Source organism: Tenrec ecaudatus, chromosome 3 (genome assembly GCF_050624435.1).
Source record: "Tenrec ecaudatus isolate mTenEca1 chromosome 3, mTenEca1.hap1, whole genome shotgun sequence".
NCBI classification, from domain to species: Eukaryota; Metazoa; Chordata; class Mammalia; order Afrosoricida; family Tenrecidae; genus Tenrec; species Tenrec ecaudatus.
The window spans coordinates 113113397-113135844 of record NC_134532.1 but is presented as its reverse complement, the minus strand read 5'-3'; the positions used below and the strand labels follow the sequence as shown (position 1 = coordinate 113135844).

Genomic DNA, 22448 nt, shown 5'->3' with positions numbered 1-22448 from the left:
GTCCGCCCACATGCAGATATGCCCACATATGGGGCTCCACACCATGAGGAAGCATATTAAAGGGTTAGGGCATTAGGAGGGTTGAAAACCACTGGACTAGAGGAAGTTCTACTTTGCCCTATGCATCACTATGAATTAGATTTGTCTCTGTTGGGGGACTCTCTCTCTCTCACTCGTGTGTGTGTGTGTGTGTGTGTGTGTGTGTTAGAGACAGAGAACATGAACTCTTGGGACTCATCCATCTCAGTCCCCATGAGTAGGTGATCATGGTACCATGCCTATGAGTGCTTTGCCTCATCTTCCTTTAGGTTGCTGAAAATTATATTACAGAAAATTCTAGTAGCCTGCTTTTCCTTTCACTTCCTTCTTTTTCCATGGTTCTGGGTACTTTTAAGTGTCTCTTCCATTTGGACATCAACTAATTCTTTGGGGCTTGAGAAGTTAAACTTGATCTTTCTGACTCCCATATTTGATCCTCTGTATACACCATCCCTCCTCAGGATAAAAGAAAACCTTTGTAAGCCCCAACCACACAACAAAGACTTTGCCTTGTAAGACAGGCACTTCAACAACGAGGGTGATGTGTTGTTTGCTTTGTGATTGCTTGGACAGAATGATGGAAGCCAGTTGAAACCAACAAAGCATACAGTAACCAGGGAGATTCTTAATCAAAGAGACAATTCCATTTTAATGAAAAGTGTCTCACAAGAGAAAACTGCTGACAACTATTACCGGGACTAGAATTAAAAACAAAACCTCTTACAAATATCAAAGCAAGGACAAAAAAAATTATTGTTAGTTACCAGACTGGTGGTAAGCCCAGGCATTGCAAAATAAAACTGGTTCCTAAGGTTTTTCTGACTGGACGCACGCTGTTTTTAAAAGAAGTTTTTTGTGACAACCTGGAAAGAAGCCAACTATCTATCACTAAGTGATGGATACACGTGCGATGGTATCCTTGAACGTGACAATAGTGTACAGTACGAAAAAGGAAGGCACTTGGTTCACACAGCACCGTGAATGGATCTCAGTGTGACCGTGGTGAGTGAAAGCAGCCAGACGCAAACAGAACACGGGCGATCGGATTGCATTTATATAAAATCCTAGGCAATGTAAACTAATCTCTGCAATGAAAGAAAGCAGTTGCCTGGGAACCAGAGAAGTGGAGAAGGTACAGGGAAGGACGGAGCTGTCATCTTATTGGGAGCAAATCGTCAGGCCTTTCCTTCCATGAGGATTTACAGCCTTGAAAACTTAAAGCCCCTTCTGCCCCAAGAGAGGTGAATACTCTCGGGCAACTTTTCTCTGATACACTATTACTGCTGTCCCCCGAATTTACTCCTTTCGGGAATCCTGGTGGTGGCATAGTGGTTACACATTTGGCTGCAATCTACAGGGTCAGCAGTTCAAAACCACCAACTGTTCCTTGGAAGAAAGACTGGGCTTTCTACTTTCATACAGAGTTACTCGAGAAAACTCACAGGGGCAGTTCTAGCCTGGGTCGCTATGAGTCAACAGTGACTTCATGGCAGTGAGTTTGGTTTGGGTTTGAAAATTCATGTTTACCCATTTCTAGTTCCATTTTACCTCCTAACTTCATTTTTTAAATCTTTAAAGCAGAATTTTATTTCAGTGGAGTAGTATTTCATTTTAAATATGACTACTAACCCCAAACCCACTGCTATCGAGTCGATTCCAAGTCATAGTACCCCTATGTCTGGTTTCTGAGGCTGTAAGTCTCTGAGGGAGCAGAGCCTTAGCTTGCTCATTCAGAGTGGCTGGTGGGTTTGCACTACCAGCCTTGTAGTTAACAGCTGGACACTTAACTGACAGCACCGCCAGGCTCCTTAGTAAATGCGTGCTTGCATTATATCTTAATTCTGTACACTTTAATTCTGTGTACCGTATGGCTGCCCTGTGTTTAACTGGAAAGGGTGACCGAGTTGCTACCTGCCAATGTGTCGCCACAATTGACATCTTGCTTAAAAAAAGTTCAAATTTCCACGAGGGAACGTTTCTGTCAGCTGCCCATTGCCACCTCCCATAGTGACGGTGAAAAGAGTTTTACAGTGTCTGTCCTTTGTACATAATGTGCTTGTCCCAATTATGGTAGCTGATATTTGGGAATTTGAAGCATTTTAGACTCAGGTTTTATTCTTAAATTTTTAAGTTATAATGTTTATTCATATTACTTTTGTAAAGTTATGGCCTGGAATGATCAATAGGGAATTTGGTTATGTGCCGGCAGTTCACACCACTATCCATCCCATAGGAGAAAGATACTCACAGGGGCAGTTCTACCTTCTCCTATAGGATCAATCACTACGAGCCAGCATCGAGTTGACAGGGTGAGTTTAGTTTCAGGTTTTGTACATCTATTAGGGAGCCTGGTGGTAGCTAACTACAATGTCAGCAGTTCCAACCCACCAGCTGCGCCTCGGGGGGATGTTAGGGCTTTCTACTCTTGTAAAGAGTTAAGAGTCTTGGAAACCTACTTGGACAATTCTACCCTGTCCTGCAGGGTCATGGAGAGTCAACATCAACTCAGTGGCAGTGAGGTCAAGAGGAGGGTGGCACGGTGGTTTAAGTTTGGGCCCACTAACTGAAAGACTGGTGGTTCCAGCCCACGAGCTGCTCTGAGGAGAAGATGAGGTTTTCTGCTTCTGTGAAAGCGTACAGCTCAAAACAAACATATAAACAAACAGCTCCAGAAGCCTGATGAGGTCGTCTACCCTGTCCTAGGGGTTGCTGTGAATTGCAATGAACGCCAAGGCAGTGGGTTTGGTTTGGGTTTATAAATCTATTGCCTAAAGATAACCCTGTTAATATTTTGTATGATAATGCTGTCATGTGTATGTTTACATATGTAACTTTTTTAAAAACAGAAAAATAGGGTCATAAAGCAAAGGCCAAAGATTTGATTTTTTCTTAACCTTTCCTGCTCTTAGCTTCTTCTGTGATGCAAGAATATGCAAGGTCTCATGATTTCACTTGCTTTTTTAACTTTAGTATATCATCATCTGGAGTTTAATTTGGCATGAAGTCTGAAGTATCTAACTTTCGCCTTCCAAAAATGGCTAGCTATCTCCATCATTTATTAAATTTATCATTATTATCAGCAGTTATTCTGGGCTTATTATGTCCGTGTTCAGTGCTTTATGTGACATTTTATAGTTCGCATGACAGCAATTGAGACATGGGGGCAGCGGAGGCTATTCGCTACCTCATACCTTTCCATGATTGCTAAGTACTGGATTTCTAATCACCTACCTGCACATCACGTAAAAAATTGTAAATACTTGATTCTCTTGGGATTTAACAAAAATCATTTTATTAGGGGCTCATACAACTCTTATCACAATTTATGCATACATCAATTGTGTAAAGCACATTTGTATATTCATTGCCTTCATCATTCTCAAAATATTTGGTCTCCACTTAAGCCCCTGGCATCAGCTCCTCATTTTTCCCTCCCTCCTCACTCCCCCCTCCCTCATGAGTCCCTGATACTTTATAAATTATTATTTTGTCATCTCTTACAGTGTCCCACGTCTCTCTTCACCCACTTTTCTGTTGTTCATCCCCCAGGGGAGGAGGTTATATGTAGATCCTTGTAATCAGTTCCCCCTTTCCAACCTACCCTTCCTCTAGCCTCCTGGTATCACCACTCACACCACTGGTCCTGAAGGGATCATCTGCTCTGGATTCCCAGTGTTTCCAGTTCCTATCTGTACTAGTGTACATCGTTTGGTGTAGCCAGATTTGTTAAGGTAGAATTGGGATCATGATATTGGAGAGAGGAGGAAGCATCAAGTACTCCCTCAGTGCAAGAATACTTTGTTCTATTAAATGGCATTCCATGACGCTCACCTTCCCAACACAATCGCTGAAAACAAAGAGGGTGCATAAGCCAATGCGGTGAAGAAAGTTGATGGTGCCAGCTATAAAAAAAAAGCATCTGGAGTCTTAAAGGCTTGAAGGTAAACATGCGGCCATCTAGCTCAGAAGCAACAAAGCCCACATGGAAGAAGCACACCAGCCTGTGTGATCACAAGGTGTCCAAAGGATCAGGTATCAGGCATCAAAGACCAAAAAATCATATCATTGTAAATGACGGGGAGTGTGGAGTGGAGACCCAAAGCCCAACTGTAGGCAATTGGACATCCCCTTACGGAAGGGTCTCAAGGAGGAGAGGAGCCAGTCAGGGTACAGGGTAGCAACGATGAAACATACAACTTCCTCTTTTCGGATATTTAAGCTGTTCCTTCACTGATTGAATCTCCCGACACTTTGTTTTTCATTATGGGTACTTTATAATAATGCATTTCAGGATTAGGAGGGAAAGGACTAATTTGTGTTCTCATTCTTCTAAGAAAATTGGACTAGTCTTATTTTCCCAGGTGAGTTTTCAGACCCTATCAAAGGACTTCTCAATCCTCCTGGTATGGTCACTGAAATGGCAGTGAATGTGTACGGTAATTTGAAGAGTGTTGTCATCTTTACCACGAGACTTTCTGGTCAGATATGCTTCTCCGCCGAGTGTTTGTGCCCCCTGGGGGTAAGCCTATCCCTCGTGCCGTCTTGCTGTCCCCATTGCTAGTCCAGTGGACCCTCCACAGTTGTGCTTCTCGAGGAGAGGGCACCACAGCAGAGATCACACTGTTTTCAGATCGGTCGTCGTGCCTGAAAGTTCTCTTGGTTCTTTTGTATATTTTTAAATATTCTCACCACTTTACCAAACTCCATTGATTTCCAGTTGATGCTGTAAGGTTTCCTATTTTATCTGAATATGCGTCTCTTTCATATTTGTTATGATAGCGTGAGTAGTGGTGTGAGGTATCTTTCCAGGTTTCTCTCTTGAATATGAATGCTTCCAGGCTGACTTTTGACTGGCGATCGTGCAACAAAATGAAAATTAAATTACATTGAAAATCACTGAGCTCACAAAGCATTTGTATGCAGACATACATATAGCTATATAAAAAGATATGTATGTAAGTATCTCAAAACTCAACAGCAAGAAAACTAACATTAAAAATGGTCCAGTGCCTTCAACAGACACTAAAGAGAATTTGTGATGGCAATTAAGTTTGTGGAAAAGGTCTTCACTGCCCTAAGTCATGAGTGAAATGCAAATCAAGACCATGACAAGAGGCTACCCCACAACCACTAGAATGGCTAGAATTAAAAAGATTGACAACTCCAAGTGTTGGTGAAGAGGGGGAGCAGCTGGAACGCTAATAACTTGGCTTGGTAATAAATGGAAAATTATGTAGCCGTGATGAAAAACAGCTCGTCGTTTTCTTAGCATGTAACAGGGCTTCAAAGAGTTCATGGGAAATGTCTCCTCATACTACCATGCTCCCCAGAAATTGCACTCCTGGGCACCTTTCCTGGAGAAATGAAAATACCGGTTCAAAAGCTGGTGCTTCAATAGTTTTAGAAGCTCCTTTTTGACATTGGGTCTCTACTCAAGTACTGCCTCAATGCAAGAATACTTTCTTCTATTAAATTGGCATTCTGTGATGTTCACCCTCCCGACACAACCACTATAGACAAAGCAGGCGAACAAGCAAATGTGGTGAAGAAAGCTGATGGTGCCCGGCTATCAAAAGAGACAGCATCTGGGGTCTTAAAGGCTTGAAGATAAACAAGCGGCCATCTAGCTCAGAAGCAACAAAGCCCACATGGAAGAACACACCAGCCTGTGTGATCACGAGGTTCTGAAGGGATCAGTTATCAGGCATCAAAGAACAAAAAATCATATCATTGGGTGTACACCTCCATGATACAATCACCGAGGACAAATGGGTGCATAAGCAAATGTGACGAAGAAAGCCCACATGGGAGAAGCACACCAGCCTGTGCGACTACGAGGTGTCAAAGGGATCAGGTATAAGGCATCATCAGAACAAAAAAATATCTTACCATAGTGAATGAAGGGGGAAGTGCAGAGTGGAGACCCAAAGCCCATTTGCCGGCCACTGGAGATCCCCTCACAGAGGGGTCTAGGGGAGGAGATGAGTCAGTCAGGGTGTGATGTAGCACCAATGAAGAATACAGCTTTCCTCCAGTTCCTAAATGCTTCCTCCCCACCAACTACCATGATCCGAATTCTACCTTGCAAGTCTGGATAGAGCAGAGGATGTACACTGGTTCAGATAGGAGCTGGAGGCACAGGGAATCCAGGGTGGATGATACCTTTAGGACCAGTGGTGTGAGTGGCGATACTGGGAGGGTAGAGGGAGAGGGGGTTGGAAAGAGGGAACCAATTACAAGGATCTACATGTGACCTCCTCCCTGGGGGATGGACAACAGAAAGGAGGGTGAAGGGAGATATTGGACAGGGTAAGATATGACAAAATAATAATTTATAAATTATCAAGGACTCATGAGGGAAGGGGGAGCAGAGAGAGAGGGGAAAAAAGAGGACTTGGTGCAAAGGACTTAAGTGGAGAGCAAATGCTTTGAAAATGATGAGGGCAATGAATGTACAGATGTGCTTTACACAAATGATGTATGTATGGATTGTGATAGGAGTTGTATGAGCCCCTAATAATAAGTCTAAATAAATAAACAAATGACAAATAAATGGGGGGAGGGGGGAAGGAGCTCCTTTTCATTTTGCCAAGAAACAGCCTAAATATCATTCAGTTGGTAAATAGCAATAAAAAGAGTGGGGGCTATTTATTTATACAACAACTCCTTTGTATCTGAAAGACACTTTGCTAAGCTAAAGAAACCAGTCTCAAAAGGCTTCAGAGTATATGGTTCTGTATACATAACATCCTTTAAAAGATAATGACTCCAAGGGAAAGATGGGTAGGTTCTAGAAGGGACTAATTGTAAAGATACATAATGCAAGGGAGTTTGGGAGTTATGGATCTTCCCTGTATCTTGAGTATGGTGGTGGTTAACACCAATCTGTGTCTGTTGAAATATGTAGCACTGTATGCCAAAAACATTCAACTTTGCCGTGTGATATATGTGTTTGTATGTATGTATTTTTTATATGTATGTATCATCAGTTCATGGCATTGATGACTACTTAGATAAGTTGAGTTTTTCATTCGGTTGATCACTTCCCCCTAACATTTTAACGTGTGATATTTTGAATATTGACTCCTCTCTATATTTCTAAATACCAGTTGATTAAGGTATAGTCTGTTGTTCAACCTTCATCTTTGAGCTTTAAGCAACAAAACAAAACTTCCTGTTTCTGGGATGTTTTGAAAGCAGTCTGTATTACGCAGAGTGACCTTTCAAGATATTTCAAATTTAAGCATCTATAATTAGAAAATTGCTATTAAAAGAAAGAAAAGAAAATTGCTGTTTTGAGTTCTGAAAGCCTCCAGATGCACCAGCTTCTTTCTTCCTTCTCTCGCATTCGTACCTGTCACATGTGTGTCTGTGGGTTTTGCTCTGAGAAAACCTCTTTGACATAGTATAAAACGTATTTTAAAAACCCTGTTGATTTTTCTTCCCCTTTTGTAGGATTACTTCTCTGGCTTCCTCGGCTTCCTTGCAAGGAGCGTACACTGACTCTGTAGGAGCACAATTGGCTGCCCTAGGCCTTGATGGGACAATGACTAAACCGAGCTTGTCTTCCAAACAAAGGCCAGCAATTAGGACCCACCGGTTAACTGGTTAACCGGGGGAAGAGAAGAAGGAGCACCGTGCTCTGGGAAAGGCTATAGCCTATACAATATCTACAGGACATTTTATGGGACCTTTCAAAATAGTATTTGATGATGATTTTGGAGAAGTTGATAGTGCCGACTAGATTCCCATTTAACAATTTCTCCATGTAGTTCAAGGAGTCCTAGTGGCATGGTGGCTGGTGTGTTGGGCCCCTAACTTCAAGGTTAGCATTAGGAACCCATTCACCCCTCTTAGGGAGCAAGACAGGGCGTTCTTCTCCAGTGAAGAGTTTCAGTCTTGGAACCCCACGGGGGAAGTTCTGTCCTGCCCTCTGTCCTCTAGGAAGTGACCAAGTGGCAGGACATTTGGGCTTTAGACACACATCATTCGGTGGCTTTGGACACCTTTATCACGGTGTTCCGGCATTCTCCTGATTTCTGTTGCGGTTATCTCCAGAATCTGACTTCCCTGCCCACCCGCTCTACCTGCTGCTCAGCTGTGATTTAGGGCAAATGTAAAGGAGCAGGTGGCTTTATTTCTTTCATGAGCCGCTTTTTAATATTGCTTATTTAGCAGAAGGGTGACCGCTGAGTGTTTTCAGTACAAAGTTTAAAGAGTTCTCAAGTTGTAGACTTGGGGAGGTTTTTAGTCCCTACTAGTCCAGGAAGTCTGGCTTTTTTTCTTTGTAGATAATTTGAGTTTTGTCGCCCACTTTTCTCCCGTCCTATCAGACACCATCTACTGTGTGGACAGCATCAAATTGGTCCAGCAGTGATAATCAGGCACCATCTGGGTCTTCTGGCCTCAAGCTAGCGGAGGCTGTGGGCTGCGTAGTCTGTTCACACGACGCACGAGGCCCATCTTTGGGTCTTAGGTTTGCTCTTTCTCTTTACCCCCGCATGAGGACGACCGATCGTATTTTAGCCATGTGCCCTGCCTCACCTGTGTGCAACCCATGTCCTAACTCTGAAAAAAAGAAAAAAAAGACATTGATGTGTGTTCAGGGATGCGTGGGGTTAATCATAAATGCGTCTCGTTTCTCCTTGCCAGACGCTGTGGTGTACTGGTTGTCAGTTGCCAGGAAGTCGGTTCTGTCTGATGGCAGCCGTGCGCATGTCAGAAGTCGAACTGTGTTCCAGAGGGTTTCCAGTGGCTGGTTTGGGGGTGTGGAGGGCGAGCCGAGGCCACTCGTCCAAGATGCCCCTGGGTGCACTAGAACCACGGTCTTCATGTTAGCAATGAAGCCCTGACCCCCGAGTTCCCTGTACAGACTCCATGCTCTGTCAGTGGACTGGAAGTGGGTTAGTTTTTGTCTGCTCCCTTTCGATGCCTGTATCCATACTTCAGAAGTATTAAAACATTGGAGAAGACACTGATAGAATCTAGTAACCAGATTGAAAAATTAACATCACTACCTGTTAATAATGAAATTTATTAACATTACATGTTAATAATGTAATTAACATCATTACATGTTCATTATAAAAATTCTCAAAATGACTCATTTTAAGAGGAATGTTTTATTTTTGTTTTGCCTGATGGAATGAAAAAAAAAAAGGATATGTCATGAGGACGTCAATTGTGTTGTGGGGCTTGTAGAAGAACCATGCATGTCCAATCCGTCGTGTCTTCCCCGTGCAGCCTGGGCCTCCCTGAAGGGCCACAGGTCCTTTGATGGCACGAAGGGTTGCTTTCTAATAACTAGTCTCTTAAAAAATTCATTTCTTCCCCGACGTGCACTGGTTCCTTACCACAATAGCTTTCGTTACTTGGAAGAGCTCCACATCTAACTGTTAGGCGGGGCCTGGGCAGATTATGACGAATAGGCATATTCTTCTGAGTTATTTATTCCCCGGGGTGCTGAGGGGTGTGATTTTGCCAGGAGATGAGGCTCACAAGTCCATTAGATGGAAGAAGAGCTGCTTCCGGGGGCAGCCGCCTTGCTTTGCCTTGGGTTATATAGTGGCTTCATGCGGCTGCCTTTGGCCACCTCCTGATGGCAGGGAAGGCTTGGCAGGGAACTGGCACTGGCCCCTCTCAGCTCTTATCAGAAGTGCGGGATGGACTGCAGGTTTCTGGGGAAGTTGTGTCCCTGAAACCCACCAAGCCAGTAGAATTGCATCTGTGTCTCCTGTTGCCGTGACTACCTTCCTATTAAAGAAAACTTTTATTAGAGTCGCCCTTTGGGATTTAACCAGGGACACAATGAGGAGTATCCTACACAGGTTTACCTGCTTTGCACAATTGCCTATTGCCCGCGAGGTATAGACCTGTGGGGTATGTTTTTTTCCATGGGGAAGTGACAAGGCCCAACCCTCCCCATCTCCCAAGAGGAATACGTGTTTACCTGCACCATCTCCTCCTAACATATACAAAAGCAAACCAAGGCCACTGCCATGGAGTCCATGCCAATTCATGGCCACCGCACAGGGCAGGGTAGAACTGTGAGTGTCTGACACTAAAAAGCTGCATCTTTCTCCCATGGAGCCACTGGTGCTTTTGAACTGCTGACTGTGAGATTAGCAGCCCACCCAGGTACCACTATGCCACCAGGGGCTCTTCTCCAGTACCTACAGATATGGAAATGGCACCTGCACTTGCTGAGCTCAAAAAGGAGTGGGTTGGTTTTCCACTCGCGCAACCCCCCCCCCCCCCCGCCTTTTTTTCCCCAGCCAGATATGCAGTTCAAAATGTGGTGAAGAAAGCTGATGGTGCCTGGCTATCAAAAGATACGGTGTCTGGGTTCCTAAAAGCTTGAGGGTCAATAAGCAGCCATCTAGCTCAGAAGCAACAAAGCCTACATGGAAGAACACACCAGCCTGTGTGATCACGAGGTGCCAAAGGGATCAATTATCAGGCATCAAAGAACAAAAAATCATATCATTGGGTGCACACCTCTATAATACGATCACTGAAGACAAATAGGTACATAAGCAAATGTGGTGAAGAAAGCTGATGGTGCTCCGCTATCAAAAGATGTAGTGTCAGGGGTCTTAAAGGCTTGAAGGTAAACAAGCGGCCATCTAGCTCAGAAGCAATAAAGCCCACATGGAAGAAGCACAGCAGCCTGTGTGATCATGAAGTGTCGAAGGGATCAGGTATCAGGCATCATCAGAACAAAAAAATCTTACCATAGTGAATGAGGAGATGGGGAATGCAGAGTGGAGACCCCAAGCCCATTTGTAGTCCACTGGAGATTCCCTTGCAGAGGGTTCAAGGGGAGGAGACGAGCCAGTCAAGGTGCAATGTAGCAATGATGAAAAATGCAACTTTCCTCTAGTTCTTAAATGCTTCCTCTGCCCCACTATCATGATCCCAATTCTACCTTGCAAATCTGCCTAGACCAGAGGATGTACACTCATACAGATAGGAACTGGAAACACAGGGAGTCCAGGGTGGATAATCCCTTCCGGACCAGTGGTTTGAGTGGTGATACTGGGAGGGTAGAGGGAGAGTGGGTTGGAAAGAGGGAACCAATTACAAGGATCTACATGTGACCTCCTCCCTGGGGGACAGACAACAGAAAAGTGGGTAAAGGGAGACGTCGGACAGGGCAAGATTTGACAAAATAATAATTTATAAATTATCAAGGGCTCTTGAGGAAGGGGGAGTGGGGAGGGAGGGGAAAAATGAGGACCTGATGCCAGGGACTTAAGTGGAGAGCAAATGTTTTGAGAATAATGAGGGCAATGAATGTACAGATGTGCTTTACTCAATTGATGTATGTATATGTATGAATTGTGATAAGAGTTGTATGAGTCCCTAATAAAATGATTTTTAAAAAAGAAAAGAACTTTGGGAACAGTTAAAAAATAAATAAAAATAATTAAGATGGCTGTAAAAAAAAAGATATAGCATCTGGGGTCTTAAAGTTTTAAAGATAAACAGGCGGCCAACTTGCTGAGAACCAACAAAGGCCACAAGGAAGAACTCTGCTGTGGGTTTCCAAACCTGTAACTCTTGGAGTAGAAAGCCTCACCTTTCTCCCACAGAGTGACTGGTGGTCTCAAACTGCTGACCTTGTGGTTAGCAGCCCAACTCATAACCATTATACCCCCAGGGCTGAGCATCATCTGTGGTCTAATTTATAACCCAAGTGTAACTATCCTGCTCTGCTGTAATTTTGGCTTGTCTGTCTGTCCTTTGATCCATAGCAGGAAATGTTAGCCAGGGACAGCCAGGTGTGCTTGTTTTGTTTTACTTGCTAACTAAGAATATAATTTTGGCTTTTTTTATGTTTTAATTTGACTTGTTTTTTAAGCTGCTTTAATTTATAGCTTCCTCCAGTTTGACCCTCTTGAACATTTTCATAGGAGGGGGCTTCAACAAGCCTGTGGAAACATTCATTTTATTTTCATTATATTTCTCCAGGAAATGTTTGGTACGCAGGCAGTCCCAGAGTCATAAATGGGATCCATCCCCAAGAGTGTCTTTAAGTCAGATTTGCAAGTCAGTAGGAACAGGTGCACTGGCTTCTTGGTTCGCTTTCATGTCGTGGAAGAGAAGACTGGAAGCCTGCAATGTTTTCAGAGTCGCCCACTCAGCAAGTGAGGGTGACTGTGATGGAGATTTTGTTGTTGATTGAGGGCTGGTTTAATCTTCTCAGAGGTGAATTCATGTAGCTTCCAAGGGCCAGTGAAAGTTGTCCTACTTAGACTTTTGTAACTCATCCATGAAAAGCATTGGAACTCAGAGCTGTGTATTGTGGCGAATTTTTGTTGTTTGTTCCGTTTTTCTTTCATCCGCTATCTATCTATGCTAACTTTAATCATGACTTTACAAATGGGAAGTTAAATTTATCCTTATGGATTGGGATTGCCAACCAGGAAGTCCACAGTTTGGAAAGAGGAGGCTTTCTACTCCTGTTGCAGTCTCAGAAATCCACAGGGCCAGTTCTGCTCTGCCCCTGGAGGTTGCTGTGAGCGGCAGATGACTCCATGGAAGTGAATTGGGTTTTGTTTTTCTTTGTTTTTTGTTTCTGTTCTTTTTGGAAAGCTGCAGATAACTCTTCCCCAAGGCAAACACACAGTTTGGGAATTGTTTGAGGCCCTATTTCCAAGCCATCATGCTTGGATCTATAATCGGTGCTCGTGGAAGCAGCAGTCAAGACATCAAAAGACACCTTGGTAAATCTGCTGCACAAGACCTCTTTAGAGTACTGAACAGCAAGGATGCTCCTTTGAGGAATAAGGTGCGCCTGACGCAAGCCATGGTCTTTTCAATGGCCTCATATGCATGGGGAAGTTGGACGTTGAATAAGGAAGGCCGAAAAAGAACACATGCATTTGAATCGTGGTGCTGGGGAAGAGAATATTGAAAGGACCATGGACGGACAAACAAACCCGTCTTGGGAAAAGTACGGCCAGAGTTCTCCTTAGAGGAAAGGGTAGTGAGACTTGATCTTAACTTTGTACATGTTGTCAGGAGAGACCAGTCCCTGGGGAAGAAGTTTCAAAGCATGAGAAAGTGGCAGGCAGTGAAGAGGAGGAAGGCCCTCAATGAGATGGATTGACACCGTGGCTAGGGAAGAAGTTTCAGGATCATGAAAGGTAGGCATTGTCACCTGACTCAAACTCGCCATTCAAACCCACCAGATGGATTCAGACAGCGCCGTGGCAATGGGCTCGGGGCGGGGGGGGGTGGCACAGGACCTGGCAATGTTTCGTTCTGTTGTCCATAGGATTACTATGGGTTGGAACCGACTGGATGACCCCTGTGGACAACAACAACAACAGAGCCTCATCTTCCTCCCTTGGAGTGGCTGGCGGTTTCCAATAGCTGACCTTGTGGCCAGCAGCCCAGTGTGTAGCTCACTCTGACCGATAGGAGTAGGTTTGAGGTTTTGACTTTGAATCTTTGTAGGAGCAGATTGCTAGGTCTTTCTGCCTCGGAGCCTGAGTGAATTTTCAGTTAGCTGCCAAGGTGAATAACTATCATGCTGAGTATTCACTGCCATCAAGTCAATTACGACTCTCAGGGACTCTATTGGATAGGGTATCACTGCCCCTGTCGTTTTCTGAGACGTTAACTCTATAAGGGAGTCAAAAGTCTCTTCTTTCCCCTGAGGGGCGGATAGTGGTTTTGAACTGCTAACTTGAGACTGCTAACCCAACATGTAACCCACTACACCACCTGGGCTCGTGTGTGTGTGTGTGTGTGTGTGTGTGTGTTCTACTTTTGCTTTTTAGGTGTGATTGAGTTGGCTGACTCATTGTGTCCCTTTTCACAGAGTGTATAAGTGTGTGTGTGCGTGTGTGAAGAGAGAGCCTGCTAGTCAATCTTAACTGTTCTCTTAAGATTTTCCCATGGTGGTTTTATGACCTATAGACCTCTGGATAATGACATAGCTTTTACTTCCACCTACAAGCCAAATTTCAGCTCCTAAAAAAAATCCATGAAGGGATCACTGGGACTAGATGTCCTTTGGAGTGAATGGTCCTCCGTTTCGTTTGAAGGTGACAGATTGCACACTGCATGTCAACTTGAACTTCCCTGATGCTTCATTTGGTCTGTTTGTAGGCAGTCACTCTACCTGACTCACAGACCCCTGTATGCCCTGGTCTCGCCCCACCTGTGGGACTTCTCTTTCCCTCTGCACTCAGGCTCCCTCAGCAGGGTTTGTTCTTTCTTTGCTTCCTTAAGCTTGCCTGGCCCATTCCCTCCTTGGAGCCTCGGAGCCAGGTGCTGCCGCTGCCCACAATGCTCCTCTGGCATCCACAGCTGGCTCCTGTGTGTTATTTATGTCTTCAACTTCTTCTTTGGGGAGAGGCCTCCCTGACCACTTGCTCTGACCTTGACTTAATCCTCCCTTTGTCTCGATCTTTCTTGTTCATTTGTTTATTCACGAGAATGTGTACTTCCAGAGCAAAAGGCAGTCTGTCTGCGTTGCTCGTCCTCCACACCAGAGCGGTGGCAGCAGCTGTTATGTACATATTTATAGAACGAGTTGTCAACCCTCACTGCACCACTTGAAACACCTGGACCTGGCAGAGCCCTTGATCTCCTGGAGACTCTTCTGTTGTTATTGTGGTTGGTGCTATGACGTTTGATCCTAGAGGCAGACTAGAACTGTCCAGTTTTTGTTGTTGCTCGGTGCCATCCAGTCAGTGCTGCCCTTAGCAGCCCTAAGCACAGCAGAAGGACACAAACACTGCACCATCCTGCGCCATCCGCACCATTGTTCCCATTCCTGCGCCCGTCCATGCAGCCACTGTGTCTGTCCAGCTCACTGAGGACATTCTTTTCCACTGCCCTTCCTCTTTACCAAGCATGATGTGTTTCCCCAGGGCACGGTCTCTCCTGGCAACATGTCCAGAGCGCATAAGACAAAGTCTGCTATCCTTGCCTCTAAGGAGCGCTCTGGCCGTACTTCCAAGACAGATTTGCTGATCTTTTTAGCAGTCTGTGGCACTTTCAGCATTCTCCTCCAGCACCACGACTCAAATGTCCTACTTTCACATGCATGATGAAGAGCACCATGGTTTGGGGTAGGCATACCTTAGTCCTCAAGGTAGCATCTTGCTTTTCAATATTCTAAAGAGACCTGTGCAGATTTACCGAATGCCATGTGTCCTTTGATCTCAGGAGCGCTGCTTCCATGAGCATGGATTGTGGATCCACGAAAGGCAAAGTCCTTGGCAACTTCAGCCTTTTCTTCATTTATCATGTTGTTACCTATTGGTCCAGTTGTGAGGAGCTGGACCAAGGGTGTTTAATACTCACGGGAGCCATTTGTCAGGGTGAGTTTGAGCTGCCAACTCTTCTGGTTAGCAATAGAGCACTTGTCCATTGTGCCACCAGGGCTCTGTAACTTTTCTGGGGGGGCCATATTGGAGAACACTTCTGCCTTCATAAAACCAACAAATAGAACTACAAAGCATAATTCATACTTTAACTTCAGACGTCTCCCCCTCTCTCTAGAACGATCATCCTCTGTCCAGATATTGCACTTCTCAGAAAGGACTCTCCCACTACCCATGGACTTTTGACTGCTACCAGGACCGAGGTGGGCTTTGCTGGGCTAGACTATGCCACTAGTAAGTCTGCTGCTTCCTGGTGCTGTAGCATAAGTATAATTTGCATGACTTAAGGAGCCCTGGTGGTGGAATGGGTTGTGCATTGAGCTGTGAATCACAAGGTCAGCAGTTCAAAATCACTAGCCTCTTGGAGAAGGAATGAGGTTTTCTATTCCTTAAAAAAGCTACCGTCATGAAAACCCACAGGGGCAGTTTTACCTTGCCCTGTAGGGTTGCTATAGGAATCAGCTCGATGGCGATGAGAAGGGACTCTAGTGTCAGTATCGGGTGAGCATCGGGCTACTAACCACAGGGCCGGCAGTTCAAACCCTTTAGCTTTCCATCAGGGAAAAATGAGGTTATCTGTTTCATAAAAACATACAAACTCTCAGGAACTCTATAAAGGGAAGCTATGAGTCAGAATCGACTTGATGCCTATGGAGTTGGGTTTGGCTTGGTTTGGGAGTTTGGCTGTCTGCCAACTGACTGCAGCGTCTCTGCTTGTCTTCCCCACGGAGACATTTCATAAATGCTCCGCCTGTTTGAGACCTTCTAAATTATCGTCCAAAGAGTCTTTAGTGGACACAGAACTAAAGCTGTGCCAGTTGTGAGGGTGTGTCCTAGCTCTTTGGATTATTGACCTAAATGACAACAAGAGAAATAGGAATAACTCGGGAAATTCTAACCTCCTGGATTATGGCCAAAGAGCCCTGTTTCAGCCGTGCCTTAGAAGCAGTCATGGTGGTACTAGAACTCTTTGAAGACAGATCAGTCAACAGTGTTGACTAGCTAGCAAAACGACTGCAATTGCCATTCTGCTTTCCTGGCTTTTAAAACTCCCAGGCTAAGAGGTGTGGTCGCTTTCCCTGTTCCACACCTGCTGAGGAGGAAGGAAGCCTTCCCACCGACATTGTACAGCTCAGTTTGGTGTTTGGACTAATGTGGGGGGTATAATTTTAAGAACGAGTTCTTTCTTGACACTAAAAATAGCAGCTATATTTTTAATGCAAAGGATCCTTTCACTCTTCTGTATAGCTGCGGGCACCGTTGATAACCATTCTTATTTTGTCATTACTAATTAGCATGCTATTCGACCTAAAAAGGTGGCGCCAGCCAAGAGCCCTGTAAACCAAAACATTCAAGCCAGTCTCCTTGGGGCTGTCGGCCTGCGCCCCCTGTGGTTTCCAATGGCTGACTTTTCAGAAGCAGATCCCCAGGCCATTCTTCCGAGCCGCTTCTGGCTGAACTTGAAGCTGAGCTTGAACCTGCAATCTGGTTAGCAGCCAAGCATGATAACCTTCTATACCCCCCGGAGACTCTAAGAAGTATGCCTAAAATTAAACCAAACCCACGGCCATCGAGTCAATTCCAACTCGTCACAGCCCTTCAGGACAGCAGAGAACTGCTCCTTCGGTTTTCCTAGACTGGAAATCTCTCTCAGAGCAGATAGCCTCATCTTTTCCCCACAGAGCTGCTGCTAAGATTGAACCACCAACCTTTGTGTTAGCAGTCAAGTACTTATTCCTAAGAGCCAAGTCATATCCTGAAAAAGGAAAATACGTTTTTATGATTATTTCAGAATCAGCGTTTAAGCATAGCATTCACTGGGCATTTTTGGTAACAATTCAAAATAACACTAGAAATGCTGTTTGTATTTGATGCCTCGTTGGGGCTGATTCTTGGGCTTGCAGCTCACCTCGGTGACATCTCTCCCTCGGGGAGGACAAGGACTCAGTTCTTCTCTAGACTCCTATCGGATGAGCGCCCTCTGTGCACCAAAGGCTCTGCTGGGGGCTGTGAATAGACGCAAGCAAAAGGGGATCCCTGCTGTCACAGAGCTTTGAAAAAGCCCCGAAATAGCCTTAGCAAACGAATGGGGGAAGAGAGGCCCCCAGCATGGCCCACGGCAACATGCCCGAGGGGAACCCCTTTCAACGTAGGGCTGGAAAGAGTGTAATCCTGGTTTGCACAGTTCTGCCACCACATGCCCTACTGCAGTGGTTCTCAGCCTTTGTAAAGCCGCAAGTCTTCCACGGCCCTTTAATCCAGTTCCCCTTGTGGTGGTGACCCCCAACCACAAAATTATTTTCATGGCTACTTCATCACTGTCATTTTGCTACTGTTACGAATCATTATGCAAATATCTGACATGCAGGATGTATTTTCATGGTTACAGATTGAACACAATTAAAACTTAGTGATGAATCACAAAAGCCATATGTAATTATATAGTGAAATGTTTATTTCTAATTACAAATAAATTAAATTTTGTCTTGAAGGATGGGGTGGCAAGGGTAACAGTCTCCTCACCAGGGACTCGTTCGTGGGCCTATCTGCATGTGAGTGGACCTGCCCAGAGGCGGATAGAGGAGCCGTGTCTCGGTTCCTAAGATCATCAGAAATATGTGTTTTCCCATGGCCTTAGGCGACCCCCAAAGGGGTGGGACCCCACAGATTGAGAACCGCTGCCCGAATGTAATCACTGCCCAGTGCTTCCTCAGACAAAAGCAAACAAGACCGACATCTCCAGGTTGATACAGTTTCACCCTGGGAAAGAAAGAAGGGGTTTTCAAGTGTGCCATTTTTACTACCTGCTCCCAGGTACGTCTTTAGAGACAAGTGCAGAAGAGGGGGAGCTGTGGCCACCTGATTCCCACTTGCTCAGCTCCCCCTTCCAACCCCTCCTCCCTGGGGCTCTGGATAGTTGTCATCTTCCCCGGGTTTCTTATTCATAAAGAAGCAGATATGAATGGGAATTCCTATTTGTCCCCTTCAATAGGTTAATGTCCGGTACTTCTTCCACAGCAGTGAAAACCAAAAATCCCTACCTCACTGCCATCAGGGCTGTGCCAGCTCGGAGCGACCTGATAGGACAGGGTAGAATTGCCCCTGTGAGTTCCTATGGAAGTAGAAAGCCCCATCTTCCTCTCACAGAGCAGCTGGTGGGTCCAGCTGCTAACGGGCTGGATCCCGGCCCACCGAGTAGCCACTACGCCACCAGGGCACCTCAGTGCTATCCAAGGGAGCTTCAAAATGTTCGTGGAAAATGGAATTGAAAGATATTGGTATGGTTCCGTGACCTTTTTGGAGCCCCTTCGTAGGTATAGTAGTGTAATAAAATCAAGATCAAGATAGCTTCTTCATTCTCTCTCTCTCTCTCTTTTTTTTTTTTTTTGACATTATGGTTTAGAGCAGGGACCCTCAAACTATGGCCCAGCCCGCGGGCCACATGCGGCCCACCCAAGACATTTATCCAGCCCACCATGTGTTTTTGCCCCGTTTGTTTTTTTACTTCAAAATAAGATATGTGCAGTGTGCATAGGAATTTGTTCATAGTTTTTTTTTTTTTAACTATAGTCTGGCCCTCCAATGGGTCTGAGGGACAGTGAACTGGCCCCCTGTTTTAAAAGTTTGAGTACCACTGGTTCAGAGAATAATCCATTTTGTGATGTGCCACAATTTCAAAAGTACTGTGGGCAGGGTGACCTACTAATGGACTCCCTTCTCTGTGAGAGCGACTCACTGCACTTATGCAGAGACTGTGGTTCAACTTTCGTCTTTGGGGTCTGGAATTTGGGTGTCTACCTGGCAGGGGTGCCCCTGCACCCAGTATGAATCTTCAATGCTCCTTCTCTAACAAGCTGGTAGACAACGTCTTCCACAAGAGTTGCCACAAGGTTTTGAGCGGGGAGTTAAGCAAGTCCTGTGTGACTCTACCGAGACAGGACTCTTGGGGACAAGTGTCTAGATGCCTATGAACTCTGCCCAATGGGCCCCCCCCCCCCCGTGTGTGTGTATTTAGTTTTCCCTCCTTTGCTCTGTCAGTCAACTCACCGCTTCCCAGTCGATGCCGCCTCATAGCACTGAACTAGCGTAGAACTTACCTCGTGAGTTGCCGAGACTAACTGTTGACAGGAGTAGAAAGCCCTGTCTTTTTCCCGAGGAGTGGCTGGTGGGTTTGAACTGCTGAACCTGCAGATGAACAGTCCACTGAAACCACCATGCTACTGTGCGGCTAAAGGTATGCTGAGACCTTCTAGTGAATTAGTGAGCTTGGGAGTGGCCTTGGGTTGCCTGCCACAGTCTGCTTGCAAATGCTTGATTCATCTGCCTGCAGTTTCAGTGGCGGGTTTTGTCATCGTGCTCTGACATCCGTCTGGGCTCTGTTGTAAAATTCGCAATCCTTCACCTGTCTACACAGTGGCTTAGCATTTACTTCTAACACATAGAGACAGCTGCAGGGTGTCAAATGGCTTCCGCTAGTTTTGACTCTGACGCGGGCTTGGATCCTCTCATTGTCTGTGTGTGGCCTGGAAGGCCCCCTTTTGTAGTTTTCTGTAACTCTGCGATTAGACAGGTGGATCCGCTCAGTTCCTCTGATTCACAGCCCTAGAATGTCAGTTCGGCAGCCTGATCGCTCAGGATGCTCCTATCCTGAAGCTTCCTTGGACAGAGTCCTGGAAACGTCATATTGGGGGCACATTTTGGCCACTTGAGTATCTCTGGGGCCATTATTTCTTCATCCAACACTCTTTGTCCTTGTCTCTCTGATGCAACTCTGTCTTGTGAATTTGAGTGGGAGGAGCCAGTTGTTCTAAGGACCCCTCGTGGGGCATGACTAAGCAGTTGGCTGCTAAGCCAAAGGTCAGCGGTTTGAAACCACCAGCCTCTCTGCCGAAGAAAGGCCTTCCACCCTGCTCCCAACGAGACCACAGCCTTGGAACCCGCCAGGGCAGCTCTTCTCTGCCCTGTGGCCTTTCCGCGAGTGCAAGCTCACTTGGTAGCACACACAAGCAACCGCTTTCCTTTGGGTCATGTGAGCTAAAACTGAAACCTCGCTGTTTCTTACTAAATAAGACAAATCTCTCTGTTTCTCTCTCTCTCTGCTTTAAAACCATAGTGTGAATTGGAAGAAAGTATTTTATGGGAAACGTGGACTTGCTCAATTATTTTAGATAGGCGAGATATGTTTACCTACCAACTACGCCTTTCAAAAAGAAGAACGCTTTGGAGAAGAAGTGTTCACATGTGCTGAAGCTGGACATCTTAAGCTGAGTAAATGAATGTGCCCCTCTTCCAGCTGTCTGTGAAGAGCAGAGTCAGGTGGCACTTACTTGCCGGGAGTTGGAATTGGCTTGGTAGAAACTAGCAGCAATAACAGCATGTGTGCTAGGCACCCCTCCCCGGTGGCACAAATATAGGCAAGTGTTCAGCCACTAAAGGAAAGAGTAGCCATTTGAGTCTGCCCAGAGGACCCGGGAGCACCACAGAAGGCAGCCCTGGGGATCTGCTTCCAAAGTTCGCAGCCCTTGAAAAGCCTGCGGAGTGTAGCTGCTGGCTGCCGGATGCATGTCCAGTTGTCCCGAGTCAGAACCAGCAGTTTGCTGCATGGACACTAGTCATGCTGGAACCAGTATTAGGATGCACCTTGTTTAATGAGGGGAGAAAGGAGAAGTCCATCAATTACTATAGTACCCCTTCAGTTTATCATATTAAATACGCTGGGCTGGGGACTTGCCCAACAACATCAATGATAACATTTAGGCATGCCTTCAAAGCTTACTCATTTCCTTGGACCTATAGCAGGTGGTTTAGCAGGTCCTTCTTGGGCTGTAAACCACAAGGCCAGCAGTTCGAAACCACCAGCCCCTCCAGGAGAGAAAGATGAGCCTTTCCGTCTCCTGGGAAACGCACAGGGGCAGTGCTACCCTGTCCCACAAGGTCATCGTGAGTTGGAGTTGACTCGATGTCAGTGAGGGTTTGTTGTCATCGTCACTGTCGTTACAGCAGGTATAGCTGAGAAGCAGCAGCAACAACCACAAACACTCGTAACCCGTACCTTGTCTGAGGGCATAACACGTTACCTCCTTTGGCTAGGTAATGTATAACAAATAACTAAGAAAAAAATATGGAATCATAACCTATTAGAAGGGAAGCAATGAGGGCTGGAGAATTCATAGGAAATGCAAACCCAGACGGTCTTATTTTAGATTCCTGGCTTCTACAGTGACGTACGCATATGTGCTACCTTGAAATTGAAGATAGCCCTCAGTACAGTGGCAAAATTAACAATGGGGATTTGTGGTGCTGTCTACATTTATAACCATATTTGAGGGTGAACTTCATTTCTGAAATCCTTATCCGGAGGTGTGGCCATCAATGATTTCTTGCTGCATTTAAAAAAATCTGACGTGCATGTAAGTATAGCCGTTTTTCTGACCGTGACTGTAGCCAAGTGGCTGAGTCAGCCCTCCGGTCCCCTGCAAATACTCTCTCCTGACTGAGATCAGAATTAGTGACTCATTATGCTTCGGTAGTATGTAATAAGTGAATTCATCAGAGAACTAACTGTCCTGGGAGAACAAGCAACATGCATGACAACTTTCAGTTCCTGCTCCCTTTGAGGACTCCGGTCTTCTATGATTACCGTTTGCTCTGAAGCTTTCCTTCACAACCCAAGAGGGAGCATAGCACAGCCTCTGTATTTGAGCTAGAGGAGATGTGTGCATTCTGTCCTTAAGGAGGGCGCCCTTTGAATGATCCCAACTTGAAAAGAATAATCCACGGAGCTGCTTCTGACAGTGGGGTGGGATGGGCCGGGGTGAGGGTTAAGCAGGAAGTCAAGCGTCTGGTGTTGGGAGGACGCCCGGCTGAATAAATATCTGCTGTGTACCTGCGTCTGTTGGCCTTCCTGCCCCACTCTAACAAGTTACTAAGCAACGGGTGATTCAGACGCTCACTACAGTGAAATGCCGGTTCTCGATTTTTCCAGGAAATGCCTCTTACAGGTCA

The 22448-nt window shown here is 45.5% G+C and overlaps 1 protein-coding gene across 6 annotated transcripts in view; it reads left to right on the top strand.

Moving 5' to 3' along the window:
- Window positions 1-22448, top strand: part of SGMS2 (sphingomyelin synthase 2) — a 106683-nt gene that overhangs the window by 34815 nt on the left and 49420 nt on the right. The window contains exon 1 of one of the 6 annotated variants that reach the window (XM_075543950.1): window positions 15562-15646. The exons of 4 other annotated variants lie outside the window; for them this stretch is intronic. The gene's annotated coding sequence lies outside the window, so the exon portion shown is untranslated. Of the gene's footprint in view, window positions 1-15561; window positions 15678-22448 lie in introns of those variants that run through there. One more of the 6 variants, XM_075543949.1, reaches the window with a different exon arrangement.